Source organism: Chrysemys picta, chromosome 6, assembly GCF_011386835.1.
Source record: "Chrysemys picta bellii isolate R12L10 chromosome 6, ASM1138683v2, whole genome shotgun sequence".
In the NCBI taxonomy this organism is placed as follows: Eukaryota; Metazoa; Chordata; order Testudines; family Emydidae; genus Chrysemys; species Chrysemys picta.
In genome coordinates, this window is record NC_088796.1 from 70873222 (window position 1) to 70898931 (window position 25710).

General features: G+C 41.0%; 1 protein-coding gene across 6 annotated transcripts in view; it reads right to left on the minus strand.

Annotated features, from left to right (window-relative positions):
• MCC (MCC regulator of WNT signaling pathway) overlaps positions 1 to 25710 on the minus strand; it is a 327625-nt gene that overhangs the window by 291136 nt on the left and 10779 nt on the right. The window lies entirely within an intron of this gene.

Consider the following 25710-nt stretch of genomic DNA (forward strand, 5'->3'; position numbering starts at 1 on the left):
TTGGCTGTGTGGAGGTGGCTGTGCAGACACCATTTTGCTATTTGCATATCTAGCTGTGCAAGCATCCAAGTGAAAGACTAATCCAGTTCCTGGTGAGCAGCAGCTTTATCAACAGAGCCTCCTCTCTGCTTGAGTTGGTTGGAGCCTGTGCTAACTTTTCTGAGATGGGAATCTGCATTGGCTTGTAAGCACCTTAAGGCAAGGCCCATGTTTTCTTTTATGCTAACCAGGGTACCCTGTTGGCACTCAATAAAGAATCATTCTAAGTTACAAGTTCCTCGCAGACACAGATGATGACTGAGCATCTCAGTCAGATAGAGGACCAGTTTGCATCCTTTTTCCCCAGTGTGGACATGACAAAGTATCCTTGGGTGCAAGCCTTTCAGAACAAGCCTGATGCCATGGCCCTGCCAGCAGCTGAAAGTGAACAGCTCAGCAAAATTTCCTGTGATCAATTTTTGCAAGGAATATATGCCCAAATGTTCTCTCCCAGAGTTCTGGTTCACTGTCAAGAATGAATATCCTGAACTCTGAATACTCGACTTGAAACTGTCTGGAGTCAAAGGAAACAGTAAGTTTCAAAATGGCATAATGGAAGCAAAAAGTTTGGGAACCCCTGCTTTATAGTATCCTGTTAGGTAGTTCTAAGGGGTAGGTATCAGGAATAGATAATATTTAAACAACTACTCTCTCAGAAGATGGACGAGTGCTCCAGTTTCCATTTCACTCAGGAGAGGTAAAGCAGTAAGTTAAAAACCCAAGGAGGGAGGGGAAAAAAAGAAAGGAGAAATATTATTTTGAATAGTCGGTTTCAAACCTGTTCCCAGACTTTCTGATTACCTTTTAAAATCTCAGTTCCAATTGTTCAATGAAAGTGACAAAAGGGAAGGAAAACTCTGAATTCAGATCCACACATTCTTCCAAATCTCAAAAAGCAACAAGAAAGTTGCAACAAAATCAATTCTAAGTGTAGGTATAACTGTACATATCTTTTTGTATGAAATGTAATTAAGATTGATGCATGTAAATCAAACTGAACACATTGCCAAAAATAACCATTCAAGGACACTGGGACTGATGCCACCCTTTGTTTTGTCTGAGGGAGGGAAGAGCCATTGGAGTGTCCCTTGGACTAGGATTGGGCGAGGAGGAAGAAACCTTCCACAGATGCTTTCATGTCTCCCATCCAGAAGATCCTCCTTTTGTGTTTTCTCCAAAAGGAGATAGAACACAATTTGTAAAAGAATAAATGGTAGCAGTTGAAAGGACAGGAAGGATAAGGCACAATGGAAAAAAATGACTTAATACTAACCAGATAAAAACAACATTGTATGGATTAAAAATTGGTTCCTAAAAAGGAACAGGCCATAGCCATGAACAATGAGACTCCTGAGAAACAGTAGGAAGGAATGTACCTCAGGAACCCACGGTTCAAATATCTGATATTCCCATTAATGATCTAGGTTCCGGTTCAATGAAATACTTAAAATACATGCTTTGCTGACTCAGGGCCCTAGAGCAGTGCTGAAAAAATTCACTCACTCAGTTACCACTCGTGAGTGAGAAACTCTCCCTAACCAGGAAAGGACCTATGCCATAAATTTCTAGTTTTTGTGAAAAAAATTAAGTTTCTTGCTCATATAGAACAAATACGAGACTCTGAATTTATACTACTTAGCAAACCAATAATATTCTGAATATTGTTCAGGAAGTTTGTGTGCGTGGAATAAGTACCTGAAATTCTTATATAATAAATTTACAGCATGTGTTACGCTACAGCCATTTGATATTACAGTCAACGTCCATCTGTTCTATAGAAAAAGAGTTATAGATTGCCTGGAGCTTTATAAATCTGTAATTCCAGAACAGCTGCCCCACCAGGCCTCCTGGCACAGGCTTTTATGGTGGAACTAGAATATAAAAACAATAATAAAACACATTCTTGTATTTTAGCCAAAAAATTCCCCACTTAGCTTAAGAATGAGTTTATTATGGAAGATGTAAATCACATGGTGTATGCGGACTATAAATGACTGATAATTCATGATACAATTTTAGGAATATTTTTAATTTTTTCTATTAAAGAGAACAAAAACGGACATCAATAATATTTGATATAAAGATAGTACTTTAATATTACATAGTGTGATATGGTAGCCCTTCCTCGAGCACCCTTCTGCAGCAGGCCATGGCACGGCATGTATGCTTGCCTTGGTTTCACCTTCTTTTGTCAGTAGAAAGGAATAAAGTCTCCCAGTGTCCACTTCAAAGTGCTATCCTTGGACATAATTTATTCACACAAACATGACAATCCATAGAACCCTCATAATAAAACAGCTCTCCACAAAACCCCAAAGTACCACAGGTTCATGGCAGTTTTCCATGCTGCTCGCTCCCAAATCATCATCAAGTCCATCTCCAGTCTATTTCCAGTCTTTTTGCTTTTGTTCTAGGGCTCCATTCTCCAGACGACTCCCCACCTGAGAGTTCCCAGATTCACTCTTCTCCCACTCACACTTGTCCAGTAGCCCCAAGTCAGGTCTCCTGTGACAGAGCTCCCCGCAGTGTTCCACTCAGCCAGGCCTTCCCTGAGAATCCTACCTCCACTCAGGCAACAACCCCGCAGTACCAGCCCCTTGTTCTGGGCTCAGGTTCCTGCTGACTTCCACTAAGGTCTGCTGCAAGGGGCTTCCCACAGTGTTTCACAAACCCAGGCCTCTCTGGTTGAGAATCCTACCCCTGCTCCTGGGACCACCATCCAGCATCAAACCTCTTGTTTCGGGCTATGCTTTCCCAACCAGGCTGGTTCTTCACCTTGTTCCTGTGGCCTCTGCAAGAGCTCTCCTGTAACTCAACAAGGTTCCGCAGCTCCGGCCAGTCCTCACCATCAACTTTCCTCATCTTTTGTTCTTCCCAATGGCTCTCTGTTCCAGTTCTTCTCTGCTGCTCCTATTTCTCCCTGAGTCTCTCCTTCCCTCCTCAGGCAGCTCTCACCTGCCTCTTTCCTGACTGACTCTCCACTGTCTCAGTATTTCCCCATTTTTATACCATCTCTGTGTCTCATTTCCCCATCTGTGAAATGGGGATAATACTATTTCCCTACTTTGCATGGGGGAGGGAGAGGGGTTGTGGATAAATACATTAAATATTGTGGGGTTCTTAGATACTACTGAATTGGACTGTATAAGTGCCTAAAATAAATAAGACAGAATTCCTACGCATGTGCTTGAAGTTAAACATGTGCATATGCATTTTCTGGATCAGGGCTTAAGACAGAAATAACAGAACAAAATGATAAACCGGGGGAGGGAGGGCGGGCCCCTACAGGAAGACAAGGATTAAAAGAGTAAGCGATCATGAGATGATCTTATTCTTATATATGCTGCTTGTGATTTCCCTACTTGCTCTCTAAATACAGAAATTAGATAATACCTATAATTTTTAATACACTGCAATCTGGAGACTCTGTCCCAAATGAAGTCAGAAACTTGTGGGAGGTCAGTGAGAAGGGTTAATATGAATTATAAGAAACTGTTTTTTATACTAGGATTATCAGACATTAATTTATTAGCCAAAGATATCGAACGTTAGTGAAATTATTGATCCAATTCACACCTGAGCATGTTAACCATTCTGGAATGACATTAGCTTTATCCGTTTCCCTCTATTCTCATATCATCAGAATACATTTTTTTTCCTTTTTTTAAAAAATACAGCAAAAAATATTTTCTAAGGAATCTGTTTAAAAGCTACATACACATCTAGAAGATGTATGGGAATTTGTTCATGTAAATACCTGCACATAGAGATTAACATCTAACAGGAATACATACTTCCCTTCTATTAAATTCCTGATTAATTCCCACTCAAAAATACCCTGAGGCACAAAATTAACCATTTAAAAATTGCAATTTCCACAGCTACCAATTGTGACATCGGAGGCTTATGGCTTCAGGTCTGGAATAGGTAGCAAGATCATCTTAACTAAAGAAATAAAGAATCCTGTATTCATAAAATATCCTTAATAATACAATTAGTACGAAGTCGTAAAAATATGAACTAGCTGAATTATTATGATTTATAGTCAGTATGACTCATTTTCCCATGCTCTCAGGCTCGAATACAGCAAATAAATACTTAAGCAAATGCTTAACTTTACGAACAGTAGCTGTCCTATGACTTCAAGAGATCTACTCACATTCTTGAAGTTAATACAGTAACTCCTCACTTAACGTTGTAGTTATGTTCCTGAAAAATGCGACTAAGTGAAACGATGTTAAGCCTTACCACACACAGGCACAGCCCACTGGCACTGGAGACAATGAGGCAGGCAAGGAGACTGAAGGTGCTGTAGGGTAGGAGAAGCAGCAGCAGCATGTTGCGCAGCAGCAGCTTCCCCCACACTCTGCAAGCACCAGGGGCGGGAGGCTCAACCCTCGGCCTGACCACGCCCCCCCTCCCCGTCCCTCAAGCCAAGCTCCCACCCTTAACCCGCCTCTGTCTGCCCCTCCTCTACTTGCGCTACATTGATGACATCATCATCATATGGACCCACGGAAAGGAGACCCTTGAAGAATTCCACCTGGACTTCAACAATTTCCATCCCACCATCAACCTCAGCCTGGGCCAGTCCACACAAGAGATCCACTTCCTGCACACTACAGTACAAATAAGTGATGGTCACATAAACACCACCCTATACCGGAAACCTACTGACCACTATACGTACCTACATGCCTCCAGCTTCCATCCAAGACACATCACACGATCCATTGTCTACAGCCAAGCCCTAAGATACAACCGAAATTGCTCCAACCCCTCAGACAGAGACAAACACCTACAAGATCTTTATCAAGCATTCGTAAAACTACAATATCCACCTGGGGAAGTGAGGAAACAGATTGACAGAGCAAGACGGGTACCCAGAAATCACCTACTACAGGACAGGCCCAACAAGGACAACAACAGAACACCACTGGCCATCACATACAGCCCCCAGCTAAAACCTCTCCAGCGCATTATCCACGATCTACAACCTATCCTGGAAAATGATCCCTCACTCTCACAGACCTTGGGAGGCAGGCCAGTCCTCGCTTACAGACAACCCCCCAACCTGAAGCAAATACTCACCAGCAACTACACACCACACCACAGAAACACCAACCCAGGAACCTATCCCTGTAGCAAACCTTGTTGCCTACTCTGTCCCCATATCTATTCTGGCAACAGCATCAGAGGACCCAACCACATCAGCCACACCATCAAGGGCTCATTCACCTGCACATCCACTAATGTTATATATGCCATCATGTGCCAGCAATGCCCCTCTGCCATGTACATTGGCCAAACCGGACAGTCCCTCCGGAAAAGAATAAATGGACACAAATCGGACATCAGGAATGGTAACATACATAAGCCAGTAAGTGAACACTTCAATCTCCCTGGTCATTCTATTACAGATGTAAAAGTCACTATCATTGAACAAAAAAACTTCAGAAACAGACTTCAAAGAGAAACAGCAGAACTAAAATTCATTTGCAAATTCAACACCATTAATCTGGGCTTGAATAGGGACTGGGAGTGGCTGGCTCATTACAGAAGCAGCTTTTCCTCTCCTGGAATTGACACCTCCTCATCTATTATTGGGAGTGGACTACATCCACCCTGATTGAATTGGTCCTGTCAACACTGGTTCTCCACTTGCGAAGTAACTCCCTGCTCTCCATGTGTCAGTATATAATGCTTGCATCTGTAACTTTCACTCTATGTATCCGAAGAAGTGAGGTTTTTACTCACGAAAGCTTATGCCCAAATAAATCTGTTAGTCTTTAAGGTGCCACCAGACTCCTTGTTGTTTTTGTAGATACAGACTAACACGGCTACCCCCTGATACTTGTATAGAATAAAATTACACAAAAGACCAGATTTCATGGGGGAAAATCAGATTTCACAGTCCGTGATGAGTTTTTCACAGCTGTGAATTTGGTAGGGCCCTACATATGATCATCCCCTCCATGCATATCTAATTTCGTGTATACGTGGGCTAGGATTTCAAAGAGGCACAACAGTGTGGGGAGCCTAAACTCTTGCGGGCTCGTTGAAAATCCCAGCTGTAACACAACCATACAAAAATATGTGCCAACAAGTTACATACAAACTATTTAGAGTAGATGTATTGGTATGCTATCATGCCAATTCTGCTACAATACTCAAGTCAGTAACAGGTTTCAGAGGGGTAGCCATGTTAGTCTGTATCAGTAAAAAGACGCTACCGACACCAATGGGACAGCTTCTTCCATCAGCATAGGTACTCCACCTCCCCAACAGGCAGTAGCTATGCTGACAGGAGAAGCTGTCCCATCAACATAGTGTTGTTGCACCAGGAATTCAGCTGGTATAACTGCATTACTCAGGGATGTGGACTGAATGAGTCTTAAAAGAAAGGAGCCAGAAAAATGTTGGATTCGTTTTCATCTTTCCATGTATCACAAAAAATAATACTTTACCCTTCAAGGGCCTGGTTCTCCTCTCACTACCTGTAATCAGGTTTTAGATCCAGTTAACTCATCTGGCTTCACTGCAGATACTCCTGATTCACACTAGTGAGAGATCACAATCAGGCCCATCATCTTTACTCTTTTTAAAATATTCTTTCAAAATCTTTAGCTTTTTAGGGCAATATGGACACCAAGACACCAGGCACAATGAACAGGGGACCATAACTATTTACAAATACAAAAGAAATAAAGGCCACATGAATCCTTCTTAGCATTTCAAGCAGCTTTGATGTCAATGACTAGGATTTGGCCATAAGGGAATATCAGCCTTGCTAAATTATACCCTGAGGGGATAAAAGAGATTTGCCTGATCTTGTTTAACACGCACACAAACATTTTTATTGTGTCTAGTAACAAACCACTCAGCCATTTTTTCCCTCCAAGACCAGGAGAGGTATTTTCTACATAAAAGTGTTGCTATATCATAACAATTATATCTTCACTCTAACACACATTCATTTTAGAATTTTTGTTTATTAAGGAGTTCAAAAGTTTAGAGAGAGAAAAAAAAGCCTCTGCCTAAATAGACCCTTTTAAATTTATGCCCCATAACCGCTTAAATGTACCAAATAATATGTTTTAATGATACTGTGGCAATCAGAGCCAAGATACCTACACACAAGTCTTGTGGACAATTGATAAGAGAGTTAAAGAAACTAGACGGAGTCCCTGCTGACACACAGGAAATGGTGAACAGTTCTTTTAACAGGATTCTATCAGTATGCAGGTTGTTATTCTGTCAAGGTTTTTTTAAAGATTTGGCAGTTCCTATTTGGCCTCTCTACTTAGAACAACAATACTAAGAAAAGCATTAAGCTTTTCAACTTTCCAAATCTTAGCCATTCAGTTTAGCAAGTGTAGGATTTATGTAAACACGAACAATTATAAAATGGTTGGTTTTAATTTTAATAATTAATACTTGGTATATAGAGGGAATTTGAACCATTTAGATTCCTTTTCTCTTCACTAAGAAAAAGTAAACATAAAAATTTATGTAAGTATACCGACTGCATGGTACAACACTATTGTACAACTGAGTGGGTAAATCATAGGCTCATTTTAGAAATTATGACTGGGGAAAATGTATACATTTATTAATACTTGTATTCATTAATAGGATTACCAAAGCTTCAATTTATTCATTCTGACAAATTTTAGTAGAGTGAGACACAAACAGCATTTATCAACTACATAAAACTTTTTCCCCTACAATTTACATTGTTTTTAATGCAACGTTCAGTTGTACTTTTTTCTGCCCATTGCTTTGGTGAATGGAAAGAACTACCTGCACAAGAATCTATGTGGGCACTTGCACATTTACACACTCATTTATATAATGAACAATACATTTTATTGGATTATATAAAATCAACAGCAATTTTGACCCACTTACATTTTTTAACAGCTGTAAATAATAATGCTATTCTGCTAGGAAATTATTTAGTCACTGTCTACACAATCTCCATCCTAATGCATCTTTAAATTTTAAATTTTCTGCTTCATAAGCAAGTTTCTGTACCAAGAGTTTCCTAGAGGCAGTTAGAATAAACATCTATTCCCAGATATTTAAACTATAATTAAGATGTATTTCTCGATCTGTAGACAGATAGTGATCTGGTTGGAATAATACCGAAGATCCCATTCTGCCTCAACATTTTGTAACAGCTAAGATAAAAGAAGTTGAGAGAAAAATATTTTATTTTGCTAAATTCTTTAGTACTTGAAATGTGTTTACTTAACGCATTTGATAGCACTTCATGTATAATCAGTTTCACAGCTTCCCTTGCATAATCAATTAGACCCCAGTCCCAAAAATATTTACACGTAAGTAACTTTAAAGACAACAACAACAACAAGATGGAAGTGTGTTTTGTTTTTTTAGCAGGGACAATTTGAACTTTAAAAAAAAAATCAGAATTATTTTTACCTACTATTATTACAAATGATGCCTATGATTACTATAACTGAAAGAGATTAGAGGGAAAACTTTTTTTTTTTAATTTCAGTTTACTTTGTGCATATGATGGCATTTTAGTGCCTTTTAGCTGGTAGTAGGAGAGCCTCAGTGCTGGTGCACCACTAGCCCAAAGTAGGTCAAGTGCTAGACCCAGGAATCACTAACTTCAACTCTGTAGCATGAAAGAAGATTCCTAATGGAATCAAAAGTAGCTCTGTTGCTACACAGTGGAGAGAGGAGAGGTAAGAGTAGTGTTTAGGGCCCTCAGAGGGAGCCCACACTACCAGGTACACACAGCTGTCCCCAGATTCTCTAACTAGGCCAGGGAAATCCTGTCCTGCGGTCAGTCCTGCAAGGGATCCATGCAAGCGCCAGGGTCTACCTCTTTGAACCCCATTACAGAATCAAGGATTCAATTAGTCAGTTTATCTTGGTTTTTTTGTTTTGGTATCTTTCTCACAGCAATAATGAACAGAAACACTAAAAATAAAAAAAAAGTGATTGCAAAACCACAAACATTGTCAGGGAGACCTAGGGCTTGTACACACTACCACTTATGTCAGTATAACTTATGTTGCTTAGGGGTGTGAGTAACCCACCTCCCAAAGCAACATACCGGTAAGTTACACCGACCTAAGTTCCGGTGTGAACAGCGCTATGTTGGCGGGATAGAGTGTCTTCACCAGATGCACTACGGCGGCGCATTAGTGACTTTTCAAGCTCCCACGACAGTATTTGTGTGGTTAGCAGTATGTACTAATGGTTTTCATACCTAACTGCTTCTTCCCTCATTGCCCGTTAACCTTGATGACTTAGTGACACAGAAGCTGTTATAATCTCACGTCTCCTCGGATTTTCCCCACATGCTTACATAAAACAGCCATTCAAGAGAAAATAGTTAAGTTTCCTCATCTTCTCTTTTAAAACAAGCGGTAAAGCAACACTGAAGCTATGCTAAAGTTTCTGTAATGATTTTAAACTATATAAAGCCATCACCTGGACAAGTGAGACTTTGCTGGTAATTTTCTTCTTGTAAGTGGGAACTCAGAAGAGTGGACAAAGAATGCAAAATATGACAAACTGTCTGCTGCAGTAAATCCAACTGGCAGCTGTTGCTCAGGCAAAAGTCCTCATTCTAATCTGAGTTGAAAGCAATTCATTCATTCCTGTCACTTTGACTGGTCAGAAAGAGACTGATAAATTGATGTTTGTACACTCTCTCTTATACATATATTCGGAAGGCTTCATGTATTCAGTAACAAAATGGACCTATTGCTGCAATATGCTGGATTCTGCATCACTCTAATGCAAAACACTCATTTAAATTTAAAAATGGATTTTTGAATGAATTAAATATGAAAATAAATAATGTAGTCAGTGCAATACCCATTGTTATTCATTTTTTATATCAATTTTGATTCCATCGATCTATGATAGCTCATTGGCAATCAAACAACAATTTATAATACTTAAAATACATTGTAGTCCATCAGGAGTGAAAAAAAATCATTCTAAATTGCCAGCCTTGTGCGGGGGGAGGGGGGGGAGGAGGAGGAGGTAGGGCTCAGGCGGTGGGCAGGCAGGGTTCGGGCGAGCAGCGACGCCAGCCTTGCACAGGGTGGGGGATTCAGGCAAGTGGCTTAGGCCAGCCCCATGTGTGGCGGGAGGGCTCGGGCCAGTCCCACTCAATCTCCCGTTTTCCCTTTGGGAAATATGGCCACCCTACTGTAGATGCAGAGTCCTGTTTAGAGTTAACACATTTTTTCCTATCCCAGGTGTAGGCAAAGATCTGGGGAAAAGGAAGTAGCAGCTGCTCTTCTGGAGTCACAGGAAGGAGGGGAGGCAAGCTCAAAAGCATGTCTCTCTCACCGACAGAAGTTAGTCCAATAAAAAGATATTACCTCACCCGCATTGTCAAAGGGGAAAAGAGAGGCAGAAATACTCCAAAGAGGTGAAAGAGAAGCATTAAGAGCTTGGAAGGAGGGGTGCAAGCAAGCAGAAGAAACCTTTCCTGGAAACTTGGAGGAAGAGATAAAAAAGTAGCAGTGGAAATAGTAATTTTTTATCAATGATAGCAGGGCAAACCCCTATTCTTACAAAAAAGCATCATGCGATCTCATATATAGGCAAAGGAAACAGGGCCTATGTGATTAAGGCCTCATCCCACAAAAAAAATACAGCATGTGCAGTGTAGTTTCTTCATAATACTAAAGAAAAGAAAACACGAGTAGCCAACCTGCCCTAAGTCCACACACTGTTAGAGTCAAAAACTCATCCCCTTCTAGGGAGCTGGCTTTATTAATAAAGAAACTAACAATAACATAAAAAGAGACAAGGTGAGTGAGGTAATATCTTTTATTGGACAAACTTCTGCCGGTGAAAGAGACAAGCTTTTGAGCTCACAGTAACCAGAATGTCAAGTAATAAGAATGTCACAGCTAAATACAAGGTGGAACAGGTTGTTTAGCATAAGGAGATAACATGTTGGAAGGGACCATTCAAGATGAAATGGGTAGTTAACACCTCTGCATCTGTAGGACAAAGGAGGGTTAGTGGTTTATAGATTGTTGTAATGAGCCATAAATATAGTGTCTTTATTGAGTCCCTGATTTTGAGACCTGATCTACACAGACCTATATCAGTGTAGCTACATCGCTTAAGGGTGTGAAAAATCATAGTTAACCACTTGGGGAGGTGGATTAATTATGCTAACAGAAGAGATTCTTCCGTTGGCATAATAGCATCTTCACTAAAGCATTATACCACTGTAGCGCTGTACGTAAAGACAAGCCCTGAGTATCTAACAAAGTTATGAATTTAAGCTCCCAGGCTCTTCTTTTGAAGGTCTTGTTGAGGTTTCCTTCAAGGACAAGGACTGAGAGGTCAGATATGGAGTGATTGTTTTGTGAAAAGTGTTCACCCGTGGGTGATATGGTGTTTTTGTCTTTTATCATTTTTCTGTATGCATTCATTCAAGAGAAGAGTGGTTGTCTTGTTTCTCCAACATAGTTGTTATGGGGGCATTTAATGCACTGAATGAGGTACATCACATGTTGTGAGAGGTATGTGGAGAACCCAGGAGTCTTGAAAGGTGTGTTGTGGGTGGATATTGATCATGGTAGCAGTGGACATATGTCTGCAAATTTTGAATCTGTTGTTCTGGCAGGGTCTGGTGATGTTTTGAGTTGGTGTGTCCTGGTCTATGGGGAGCATGTTTCTGATGAGGAGCTTGGAGTTGTGTGTGGGTGTTTGAAGGCCAGAAGAGAAGGTTCGGGAATGATTTCTTTCAGGAGTATGGGCTGTAATTATTTAATGATGCTCCATGTGGGTTCCAGTGGGGGTGGTAAGTGACAACTTGGGGCGTGCAGCTGGCTTCCCCCCGCCCCTGTATTGACGCAGGTTCCCTCAGGGTATTTGGGTGGCCCATTCCATGATGCAATCTACTTCTCTGATGGAGTGTCTTTGTTTGGTGAAAGCAGCTTTAAGTGTGTTAAGGTGAGTATCCGAACTTTCTCCTTGGGGATATTCTGTGATATCTGCTTGACTGGCTGTACATAACAGATTTCTTGGTGTGTTTGGAGTGACTCACCATACCTACCTTCACAGATCTGGTATTTGTAGGTTTCTTGTATGTCGTTGTCTGTAGGGTTCTATTGTTGAACCCAATCATGACATCTAGGAAGTTGATGCTGGTATGGAAGTGTCCTGGAAAGAGTTTGATGGATGGGTTGTGGTTGTTGACTTTGTGATGGAAATCTAGGAGCGAGCTTTGGTCATCTGTCCACAGCATGAAAATACCATCAGTGTAGCTCAGCACTATCATTGGTTTCCTGGTGCATTTGTCCAGAAATTCTTCCTCTTTACAACAATCTATAACTACTAACTCTCCTTTGTCCTGCAACTGCATAGGTGTTAACTGTCCATTTAATCTTTAATGTTCTCTTTATACCATGTTAACTTTTTGAGCTGAACAATCTGTTCCAGCTTCTTATTTAGCTGTGACACAGTGCCCTCCCAGACCTGAAGAGCTTAGTGTAGCTTGAAAGCTTGTCTCTTCCACCAACAGAAGCTGGTCCAATAAAAGAGATTATCTCACCTGCCTTCTCTCTCTAATATCCTGGGACCAACACTGCTACAAGAACATTGTAAACAACATAAAAATTTGCCTCATCACCTTCTGCCCAGGCTCGGCTACTGCTAGGATCCCACTATTGCTAGATTGCCCAGCCCTCTCTAGAAAACCACTCCCACCTCTGGAGAAGAAGAAAACCATCTGCCCCAGTAGGTCCACAGCTTAACCCTTTCCCAGCGGGATCAGTATCTGTTAATAGGGTGTTTTAGGAAAAGACTGTAGGCCTGTTAAGTGAATTGTTTCTTTGACAATAAGCACAATACAACATTTGTATAATTTACTTATTAGAAATAAAGCAATTAAATGTCCATTTCAAATGTTATTCCGATCCTTTGCCTCAAATTAGCAATACAAACTGTTTCGCAGAAGGGGAAAAAAAAAGCTTACACAGTCTTCTCTAGTTGCATCTTATATAAGGGAACAGGACTATTGCTAATGTAATTATTGTGGGGAAACAAAGCTCTATTTATCGATAAAACTTTCTGATGTTCTGCACTTTCTCTTTGTTTTAATCTGTTACTTTTGAACTTGGCTATTTAAAATATAGTAAATTAATAAAAAAAAGACAAGAAAATAGAATATTTGATATGGCCCACCAATTTCACTGCAGGGTAGAAAATACAAAGAGCTCAATTCTCACACTCCAGATGTAGCATGGGCTTTGTACAAATACATTTTGCATTATTAAATTTAAGAATTTAGTTCCCCGTAAAATTCTCAGTGGGAATGATGTGTTAAATGTGCTCATTAAAGATACCAATGCTAATTAACACCCTAGTGCTAGGGAACAGTCATTGAACAGTGGATATATTCCACAATTACACTGCTAATTCTAGCAGATGCATGTGACCACTCTCAGTAAAGATAGAAGGAAGATTTAAAAAGCCACATATACTTATGTGGAAATTAGACCAATTTTCAGACTTGTCTAAACAACTCTCTCATAAACCCATCCTGTTGATAACTGCACCACTGACTTTACTATTCCCTACCCCATACTTAGTGAAACATAAGATGTTTTAGTGCAATTTTCTATCATTTAAAATAGTTTTGTTCTTGTTGCTGACCCCAATCCAGATTCTCAGCCGCGTTCCTCTGTCCAAAGTGTCTGCCATGGAATTACATTAACGAATTCAACATTCAGAAGATGGCAATTCATAATCCAAAGTGAAGGGTTAGGAAGGTAACTGAGTTTTTACCTGCTGTAGGCTGTCCTAAAACTCTAAAACCAACAAGGCATGTCTAGCCAACAAGATAGGGATTTCTTGCGCATGTATGGATCTGCAGAGCAACACTCTATAGATGCAGTTGTAGGTGCATTATCCATTTCAAGGCTTCCTCTGTGATGTTATCGATATCATCCAATTCACCTTTAAATCCATATTTGGGGCACTGTGTTATGATGTGCTCAATGATTTGGACAGGGATAAAGAAACTCCAGTGAGGCTGCTGCTTCTGAAAGTCAACGTGTGGGATAACTAAGGCATCTGTAAGAACATTATCTCTCAGGAGACTTAGCTCCGATCCACAATGACCCTGAACTGTTTCCTGAAGCAAGTTTAAACATTAGTTACTTCATCCAGTATGCATATTTTTAAAACAGTTAATGTGACTTGGATCCAACCACAATGGCCAGTTCAATTGTTTAAAACCATCTGTCTCTCACCCATCTAGTGGCCCACCATAATCTGGCAAGATAAGGGAGGAAGATAGTAATACAAGGAATTAATTACCCAAGTGGTGGGACTCTTCCCCCAACCAAGTATCTCCCAGTACAGGCAATACACATTCATTTTTAATTGCAGTATTTAAAAAAAAAAAAAAAATCTGAATCCTTCTAAAAGGCTGGTATTTCTCCAGTAATTTGTGCTAAACGATATAATTTACTAAAGTCCTGATCCTGCACTTGGTTCTGAGCAGACAAAACTCCACACCTACCCACACAGAGCCCACATGCCAAGTTAATTAGAGTATCAGGTCTAACTTATGCAGCTAAAATGATGACTAGCAGTTTGTACGTTATAACCCAAGTAAAAAACAAACTTGAGCAGCTTCTGAAAATTATTCAGGTTTTGTAGATTACCATTCTAGAATCATTAGAGAAAATTTTCAATTGAACATCTCTGTCTTCTCTTGACTAGTTACAGTCCACTAAGGGCCACACAGGTTTGGCGCTCTCACTATAATAACCAACAACATAAGATATTGTACTATCTTCCAGCCTTATTAACAAGTAATGCAACAAAAATTTAAAAGGACAAAAAAATAGCTTCAGCAGTAGAAAGTTGATTGTTTCAGCATGTTTTTTCCACAGGGAAAAGAGGTCCAACAGATGTATTTTCAACTGTGTTCTCAAATGACAGGTTACTTGCTCAATTTTTCATATTAAAATCTGTATGGATATTAAGGTCGCTCAAAAGCAGTGAAAAACCTTATGATAACAAGGTCAAGATTTATATTTAAGTCACTTCTTCTCATATTACTAACACTCAGGAGAAAGAGGAATAGAACAAGCTGTGTAAAACACATAGGCCTGGTCCACACTAATCCCCCACTTCGAACTAAGATACGCAACTTCAGCTACGTAAATAACGTAGCTGAAGTCAAAGTACCTTAGTTCGAACTTACCGCGGGTCCAGACGCAGCAGGCAGGCTCCCCCGTCGACTCCGCGTACTCCTCTCGCCGAGCAGGAGTACCGGCGTCGATGGCAAGCACTTCCGGGATCAATCCCAGAAGATCGATTGCTTACCGCCGGACCTGGAGGTAAGTATAGACGTACCCATAGATATGTACTAACTTTCAAATATGAATGACTTCAACTAAAATGAAATATTGCCGTTTTCAAAGATCATCCTTATGTTTGCATAAAACTTGGGTAGATGGCTAGATGTAATTATTAAAGATTCTGAAAATGCCAATTCAAATATCCTCTCCATGCTTGTGTATTAATTCTGACAAATACAGATTCTGAAACGTATAAACCTCTAATAAATATTAATTCCTGGTATGAATGCTAGACACAGTATTTGACAAAGGGATTTTTTTTCCATCCCAAACCAAGCGTATGGCTGTCTTTAGCTTGCCTGCTTTCTCCATCTCTTCCCCTTATTTCTTCTTCTGGTTAAAATGCTCTGAGAGGACCTGCAGAGAACAAATGTTGAAGTGTATCACCTTTATTCTTAAAGCTCCTGGATGTAGAGCAGCTAACTCAAGCAAATCCCAAGAGAAACAGGTGCTGAAAGCAGGACTGTGCTCATGTAAATAACTGTGCACTGCATCCACTAAACTTCTGTCTTTCATATAGTTCTACCATGCACCCATATATAAAAACATTAATATTGCAATCGCACTGCCCTTTAGATACATATCGACAGTTCCATCACTGCTCCATAATGCATAAGCACATAAGAATGGCCATACTGGGTCAGGCAAATGGTCCATCTAGCCCAGTATCCTGTCTTCCAATAGTGGCCAGTAATACCCGCATCAGAGGGATTGAACAGAACAAAGCAATTATTGAGCGATCCATCCCTTGTTGTCCAGTCTCAGCTTCTGGCAGTAAGAAGTTTAGGGATACCAGAGCATGTGGCTGCATCCCTGACCATCTTCGCTGAAAGCCATTGATGGACCTATCCTCCAATAAATTATCTAATTCTTTTTTTAAACCAGTCAGATTTTTGGCCTTCACAGTATCCCCAGATAAAAAGTTTCACAGGTTGACTGTGCGTTGTATGAAGTACTTCCTTTTGTTTGTTTTAAACCTGATGCCTATTAATTTCATTGGAAGACTTGTGGTTCTTGTGTTATGTGAAGGGTTCTCTATTCACTTTCCCCACACCATTCATGATTTGATAGACCTCTATTATATTCCACCCTTAGTTATCTCTTTTCTAAGCTGAACAGTCCCAGTCTTTTTAATGTCTCTTCATTTGAAAGCTGTTCCACATCATTAGTCATTTTTGTTGCTTTTCTCTGTACCTTTTCCAATTCTAATTTATCTTCTTTGAGATGGAGCAACCAGAACTGCTCACACTATTCAAGGTGTGGGCATGCCATGGATTTATGTTATTTTCTGTCTTATTTCCTATTCCTTTCCTAATGATTCCTAACATTGTTAGCTTTTTTGACTGCTGCGGCACACTGAGCAGATGTTTTCAAAGAACTATCCATGAAAACTCCAAGATCTCTTCCTTGACTAGTATCAGCTAATTTGGACCCCAACATTTTGTATGTATATTTGAGATTACATTTTCCAAAGTGCATTACTTTGCACTTATCAACACTGAATTTCATCTGCCATTGGGTGCCAAGTCACCCTCTGAATGAGATCACTTTGTAACTCTTTGCAGTCAGCTTTGGACTTAACAATCTTGAGTAATTATCTGTAAACTTTGCCACCTCCGTTTACCCCCTTTTCCAGATCATTTATGAATATGATGAACTGCACTGGTTGCAATACAGATCCTGCAATTTACCACTTTTCATTGTGAAAATTGACTATGTACTTTAACCTTTTGTTTCCGATCCTTTAATCGGTTACTGATCCATGAGAGGACCTTCCCTCTTATCCCATAACTGCTTACTTTGCTTAAGTGTCTTTGGTGTGGGACCTAGTGAAAGGCTTTCTGAAAAACCATATGCAGATTGTGGGAGACTTCAAAAAGCCTTCTAAGGAGGCAACAGAATTAAGGGAGAAAGGATCAAACTACCATAGCTCCTTGGGAACTGCAGCTGTTCCCATGGCATATGGTACACATGGAAGCAAGAACGAATGGTCAAGTTTGATTTTTGCTTGGACAGATATCTTTCAAGAGCTCCAGCAGAAATGTAATTGCCAAACTCTCAGGTGGACCAGAGGAGACGAGTGAGTGTAGTCCAACAGTACTTAAAAGATGTCCAGAGAACAAAATCAGCCTAGTCCTAGTGCATGGATGATGTCCCCCAGCTACTTCAAGATCTGCAAGCTACTTCAAGATGAAGTTCATTGGGTACAGTACTACTCTAGGGGCAGAGTTATCATCATTGACTGCTGGGCCCATGTTGTTCTTGAAATCTGAGACAAGTAACAGTGTTTACAAGAGTACCAGACCAAACTTGGTTGACTGTTCACAAAATGTAGTCGTCCCAATTTTCAGGCTGAGGCCTCATTTTCTGAAGTAAATTAAAATGAAATGTTGCTACTGTGATTGTCTAAAGGCTAAACCAACGAGGTAGGGGGCATCTTTAGGGGATCAAGACAAACATATATGTGAGCATGTTGTAGGTTGTGACTGAAATGTCTGTAATGGGCCACTCTCTTACCACTTCAAAAGTTATTTGTCCTCCATTGGTATCCTGCTGTTAATTGATTTATCTCATTAGACTGACCTCACACTTGGTAAAGCAACCCCCATCCTTTCATGTATTTATGCCTGCTCCTGTATTTTTCACTTTGTGCATCTTATGAAGTGGGCTCTAGCCCACAAAAGCTTATGCCCAAATAAATTTGTTAGTCTCTAAGGCCTGGTCCCCACTAAGCCCCCACTTCGGACTAAGGTACGCAAATTCAGCTACGTTAATAACGTAGCTGAATTCGATATACCTTAGTCCGAACTTATCGCGGGTCCAGACGCGGCAGGAAGGCTCCCCCGTCGATGCCGCGTACTCCTCTCGGCGAGCTGGAGTACCGGCGTCGACGGCGAGCACTTCCGGGATCGATCCCAGAACATTGATTGCCTGCCACCGGACCCTCCGGTAAGTGAAGACGTACCATAAGGTGCCACAAGGGCTCCTCCTTGTTTTTGCTGATACAGACTAACACGGCTACCACTCTGAAACCTGTCTAAAGGCAGTTTTCTGCATTCTGCTTGTTTTAGATGAATATTACAGAGTCGATCTTTTTTTTTTTTTTTTTTTGTTCTCTTGTTTGCATTGTGTCTGGTTCTCACTTGGTTTTTCACTGTTGCTGCCTGCTGTTGAGTACTCAGTGTGACTGTGTCCACTCGCAGGTTTTGGTCCTGGTTACCCTTCCAGCCAATAGAGAATAGCCTGAAAGAGTTAGAAAGTATCTGCAGTTGGGACATAAACTCTCAGTGGTTTGAGCAGTGGCCTGCTAAATCCAGGGTTGTGAGTTCAATCCTTGAGGGGGCCATTTAGGGATCTGGGGCAAAAATCTGTCTGGGGATTCATCCTGCTTTGAGCAGGGGGTTGGACTAGATGACCTCCTGAGGTCCCTTCCAGCCCTGATATTCTGTGATTCTATATGTGCATCAAATCTCAAGAGTGTTTCACTGTTTATAAGATTAAATATAAACTGTTGTCATGATTAAATTTATTGTGGAAAACCCATGTTCTACCACCAACTGCAGTATATCCTGAAAGGCAGAAGAGCCTGAAAATTAACAGCTTTGTTAAACATACATGTGCATGCTGTGGATCTGATATTTTAGTGTAATTTTAGAGGCAGCCACTGAGGTAAGGCACTCTCCAGCAGATTGTCAATGCATACAGTGCCTTAATGACTACTTTTTTGAAGTCACTAGATCACTGTGTTGAATGAAAAGCACTAAAACCATGTGAATGTTCATTGCTGCTATTCCCGGATATATTTGGCACCTGTACATTCAATGGAAGCTTCGCAGATATAAATCTGATCTTTTTCTGCACCTTACTCCCCCTCCCCACCAGCAGGACCCAGAAATATTGCCTTCAAATCCGCCACCTATATTAATAAGTTTACAGACAGAGCCAGGATTTTCTTTTATTGCTGAAAGTTGCAGCACAGCACCCTCCAGCTTTTGCAAAGCCCCAAACAACAAACAAGGTAGACTTCAGTCACAACCTACAACATGCTCACATATATGTTTGTCTTGATCCTCTAAAGATATCCCCTACCTCAGGCTTCATCAGTCTCTAACTCAGCTGCAGCAAAATGCAGCCAAATGACCACTCTTTTAATCGTGTCCCATGCTTTGGACTAAATAGCAACTTAGTGCAGAAGGTGGATGCCTTGGAAACAGGTCACAGTTGTCTCAAAGGAATTGATAAAGGCTACAATTAAAGAAGCACAGTAGCTGTGCAACCAGCTGATGATTTCCGGGAGAAGGATTCCTCCTTCAAGCTCTCTTAGATCCATTTGCAAAGCCTGTGTTCTTGGGCTTATTGCAAGGGGAAGCATTACTTTAACCTTCGAGTGTACAGCTGCTTTAATATAGGTTTCCTCTGCCCCTTCTAGTCCATGAAAGAATAACTGAATCATATTATAGTAGTTTGCTGTGGTGTTGTACCCATGTTGGTCCCAAGATATGAGAGTGTCTGAGCTAAATGAAAGTTGGGACATATTGTTAAGCATAAAGTGTTAACACATGCTAACTTGTATTTAGCTCAGAAACTGGTTTCCTTCCCCAGAGCTCTGCGAACCTCAAAAGCTTGTACCTTCCAACATAAGGTGGTCCAATTAAAAATATTACCTCACCCACCATGTCTCTCTCATATAGTATTAGGTCTATGCTGCACTGAGAGCATGTAATGGCAGTTTGATTAAAGTAGCTTTAAAAAAATGCAATTGTACATTTAATAGTACAGGAATGTGTGTCAGTCCGAGAGATATCATTCAAGATCCTGAATTGAACTCCCACATTCTAAAGGATGGTTCAAAGGGGGGAGGAAGAAAGAAAGAAAGCTGATAATAGTTTTATACAGAGGCTTACACACAAGAAATCAGTGTTCATACACAAAGAACAACAGTCTGCAACAATCTGCAATTGCTACACTGGTGAACCATTCAGGGTAGGTCTATACTTACCTCCGGGTCCGTCGGTAAGCAATCGATCTTCTGGGTTCGATTTATCGCGTCTTGTCTGGACGCGATAAATCGATCCCGGAAGTGCTCGCCGTCGACGCCAGTACTCCTGCTCCGCGAGAGGAGTACGTGGAGTCGACGAGGGAACCTGCCTGCCGCGTCTGGACCCGCGGTAAGTTCGAACTAAGGTACTTCGACTACGTTATTCACGTAGCTGAAGTTGCGTATCTTAGTTCGAAGTGGGGGGTTAGTGTGGACCAGGCCTAAGTGTTTAAGGAAGAGATCTAACTGTCTCTCTCATGGGAATCCCCCTGGCAGCAATCCACCAAGCAGCAGTAGGAACAGCTATCCACTTAAATATTCCAAGCTGCTGGATAATGGCCAAAAACTGAGGAAGGGAATAAAGTTACAGAAACAATAGAGCCCACATGAATCTTGTCTACTCTACAGCTTCCCTTCTTCCTACCACTGACGGAGCTGCACTGACAAGCACAGGTGGTGAACTGCCCCATTTTTGTCAGTGCAGATGCAGCCTATTTGACTGCTCTCACTGGCACTGGAGAGTTATTTTATTTAATTAATTCCGGTATACAGGAGTACATTACATAAAATGAGAATTTAAGGAAAGAGCCTTCTGACATAGTGCTCTTCATTGCAAACTGGGTACACATTTCTACTCAAGTCTGCTGAGCCCTTTGCTCCTCTGCTGGCAATAGATAATATTGTAGCTTCTACACAACAAGAATGGCTAAACACACACACACACACCATGAATTAAAGCATGAAACCCAAATTAAAGTAATAAATACTTTTTCAATTTTTTTCCAGTGGACTACAAGGACGTGAGTCATCTAATTATCTTCCAAAAACTGTAACTGGATGTCAATTTGACATGTTATATTGGTATGCTAGACAAAACACAAATTTGAATCTCAAGTACCTCAAATTGCTTCAACCCAATGACCAAATTTATCCCTGAAATAAGTCCACAAACCACAAGAAGTTACACAGATGAATTTGAACCATTTTATTAAAGTTGTGGTTTCATGCTTTTAACAGATATTTCTGTTCTTCTCTTAAACATCAACAATATTTGAAGCACTTTATCAAGAGTAGACATGTTAAAAAAAATTGCATTGTATCATTCAAGTTGACAAAAGAACAATTCACGTTCAGTATTAATCTGTATGTTCAAATAAATATAAAGCACCTAAGAACAGTAGGAATGAAAAGGACCACCAAATTTAGACAAAAGAAGTACAGGGAACTGGAGCTTACAAAAAGCATTAGGGCTGTCAATTAATCAAAGTTAATGCATGCAATTACACAAAACAAATTAACTAGATTAAAAAAGTCGTGATTAATTGCATTTTTAATAGCACCGTTAAACAATAACAGAATACCAATTTGAATTTATTATAAATATTTTTGGATGTTTTTCTACATTTTCAAATATTTTGATTTCAGTTATAACACAGAATACAAAGCGTTCAGTGTTCACTCTATATTAGTTTTATTACAAATATTTGCACTGTAAAAACTAAACAAAAAATAGTATTTTTCAATTCACCTCATACAAGTCCACTCAGTCCTACTTTTTGTTCGCTAAGACAATCAAGTTTGTTTACATTTACAGGAGATAATGCTGCCCGCTTCTTATTTACGTCACCTGAAAATGAGAGCAAACGTTCACATGGCACTGTTGTAGCCCACATTGCAAGGTATTTACATGCCAGATATGTAAGCATTTGTATGCCCCTTCATGTTTCGATTTATAGGCTCTAAAGTTTTACATGATTTTGGTTTCGAGTGTAGTTATGTAAAAAAAAAAAAAAAAACTACATTTGTAAGTTGCACTTTCACAATAAAGAGATTTAACTACAGTACTTGTATGAGATGAATTGAAAAATACTATCATCTTTTTTACATTGCAAATATTTGTAATAAAAACAATATAGAGTGAGCATGGTACACTTTGTATTCTATTATTGTTTAACAGTGCATTTAAACTGTGATTAATCAACTTTTTTTTAAATACTGCAATTATTGTTTTTAATCATTTGACAGCCCTGGAAAGCACATAAGAAGGAATTACTGCAGTCAGTATGAGGGGAGATGAATGGAGAAATAAAGGTTTCAGCAAAGAAAGGGGTTAAGAAAGAGTATTACGTAGACAGTATTTTTAATAAAGGCTATTACACAAGCAGATTTACAGAAATGCAAGAGGCAATAGAGTTTAGGGCTTCCTGACAGTAAGAGTGAATATACAATTTGACTAGAAGAGAAAGGATGGTGACAGAATATTGACTGAAGGGTTCTCACCAAGCAGACGAAGTACTAGAACAGGGGCAGGCAAACTTTTTGGCCTGAGGGCCACATCAGGTTTCAGAAATTGTATGGAGGGCCAGTTAGGGGAGGCTGTGCCTCCCCAAACAGGCAGGCATGGCCTTGCCCCTGCCCCCTATGCCCCCGGCTCCCCGCTTCTCGCTCCTGGACGGCCACCCCAAGACTCCTGCCCCATGCAACCCCCCCTATTCCCTGATGGCCCCCCCAAGACCCCTGCCCCATCCATCCATCCACCCCCCCAGCTCCCTGTCCCGACTGCCCTCGGAACACCCATCCCTGACTGCTCCCCACCGCCCCATTCAAGCCCCCCCTCCTTCCTGACTGCCCCCCAGGACCTCTGCACCCATTCAACCCCCCCATTCCCTGCCCTCTGACCGCCCCAACCCCCATCCATACCCTTGCCCCCTAAGCACCACCCCGAACTCCCCTGCTCTCTATCCAACCCCCGCTGCTCCCTGTCCCGACCGCCCCTGGAACCCCTGCCCCTGACTGCCTCCCACCACCCCATCCAACGCCCACTCCTTCCTGCCTGCGCCCTGGGACCCCTGCCCCCATTCAACCCTCCTGTTCCCTGCCCTCTGACCGCCCCGACCCCTATCCACACCCTGAACTCCCCTGCCCTCTAGCCAACCCTCCCTGCTCCCTTACCGTGCCGCCTGGCTGGAGCCAGCCACGCCACAGCGCAGCACAGAGCACCAGGTCAGGCCGGGCTCTGCAGCTGTGCTGCCTGGCTGCCCAGATCATTGTGCCGGCGACACTGTGCGCTGAGGGGGAGGGGGCAGGAGATCAGGGGCTGGGCAGGAGGGGTCCTGCGGGCTGTAGTTTGCCCACCTCTGTACTACAACATCAGTTATGTATACAGTGAGTAAAGTTATGGCAGAGACATGATCTAATGAAACTGAAAGAGTCAGAAAGCGAGGAGAGAGCCAAAACAGGTAACAGTTTTGGGGTTCTATTATCTGCACAGAAATTATACTAACATCTAAATTTAAAAAGATGACCAACCAGATGGATATAGATGGACAGAAGAGAAGCCAAGGACAGAATGCAAGATGACACAATAAGAGCAAGCCTTTATGGAGAAGTACCAGTTACAAAAAGAAAAATGGTTGGCTAGGAAAAATCTATTTAAAAAAATGTACTCCTTGCTGGAAACTATTATCATCAATAGATCTCCTTGAACCAATGCTACAAATAATTTGCCTGCTAATGAAGACAGGTTAAAATTGTCACTCTTTTGGAGGCTCTAGAGGCCTAGGAGTACCGTAATGGAGACCACCCCCTTGCCAACAGAGGAGGCGGCTCTGGACAGGAGAGAGCTCTGTCTTTCTTCCAGCAACTAGAGAAAAATTATTTTTAAATGTATCAAAGAGGCTCTTATGAGAGATGGAGCCCCAAAGAAAAAACTAGAGTTACCACCCTACCAGAAATTCCAGCCCTCCTCACCTACCCAGTTGCACTGGGTGAGAGAGAGACTGGGTTTATTACATCACTTATGGGAGCCACCCACCCTCAAATTTCATCTCTCTCTCAGGAAAGGAGGTATAGCCTTCCAGCCAATAGTTGTCTGGTGCGCTTTTTCAAGCCTGACTATACTGTTTACTTGCCTCAAACACATGACAACTAATGAACACTATGGGTGAAGTTCTGGCTCCACTGAAGTCATTGGCAAACTCCCACTGACTTCAGAGCAGGTAGGATTTCACCCTAAAACTTTATTCCATGATAAAAATGTTATTAAGCTATAACTAAATTGTAAATATTAAAATTAATATACACGTTAAAAAAAACCCAGACACTGAAAAACTAGGAAATATGTGTTAAGATATTTTTTTTTCTTTTAAAGTTCACAATGTCCCCTTAACTAAGATATTTTTAAATGGTACATGTGGTCCACAACCACAGACTTTGCTGAGCTCCCAAGTGCTTACGGGCACTCTGACACGGGACAAACTGGAAAGGCAGGACTACTATAGCCCATTAAATATGGAAGTCGTAACGTTGCACTCTATCTTTTTATGAAAATATGCTAATAAGTGTGAATATAATGTAACTGGAATATGCTTCATGCAAAAGGTCTCTTGTAAGGTATCATTACAAAGCTGATAATCTACTGAGTGTGGTCATCCTATTTGTGTAAATGTATCACTCTTGTACCTGAAACTAGAAATATGAAATATAACTCTGAGGTCCTATTGTAGTTATGCAAAGTGTGGGCCATTAATGGTGGTTTGAAATCTTGATGGCTCACATCAACCAGGACAATTGACTGTGGATGGCTCTGTTTGCTTGCAGGCTTTCCTGTGAGTCAGGCTGGGAGGAATGAGGGCTTGGAGTCTTACAGTGACATGCAATCATGTCCCCTGAACTGGAATCCATCTTTAACCTGGTGCTTTTCTATTTAGAAGGAGGGGTGGGAACCCAGAGAGGGACAAAGGATTCCCACCTTGTGTAAAAGATACATAAAGGGGTGGAACAGAACAAAGTGGGCTGCAAACACGAGAAATCTCCTAGCTACCACCTGAGCTGAAACAAGGGCTGTACAAGGGGAAAGGATTGTACCCAGACTAGGAAGGCGTCCAGTCTGTGACAGAAGCTTATTGAAACATCTGAGGGTGATGTTTTACCTGTATTCAGTTTTCTTACTGTACTAGGCTTAGATTTGTGTGTTTTACTTTATTTTGCTTGGTAATTCACTTTATTCTGTTATTACTTGGAACCACTTAAATCCTACTTTTTATATAAAATCACTTTTTACTTATTAATTAACCCAGAGTAAGTATTAATACCGGGGAGGGAGAAGCAGCTGTGCATCTCTCTCTATCAGTATAGAGGGCGAACAATTTATGAATTTACTCTATACAAGCTTTATACAGTGTATAACGGATTTATTCGGGATTTGGCCCCCATTGGGAGCTGGGCATCTGAGTGCTGGAG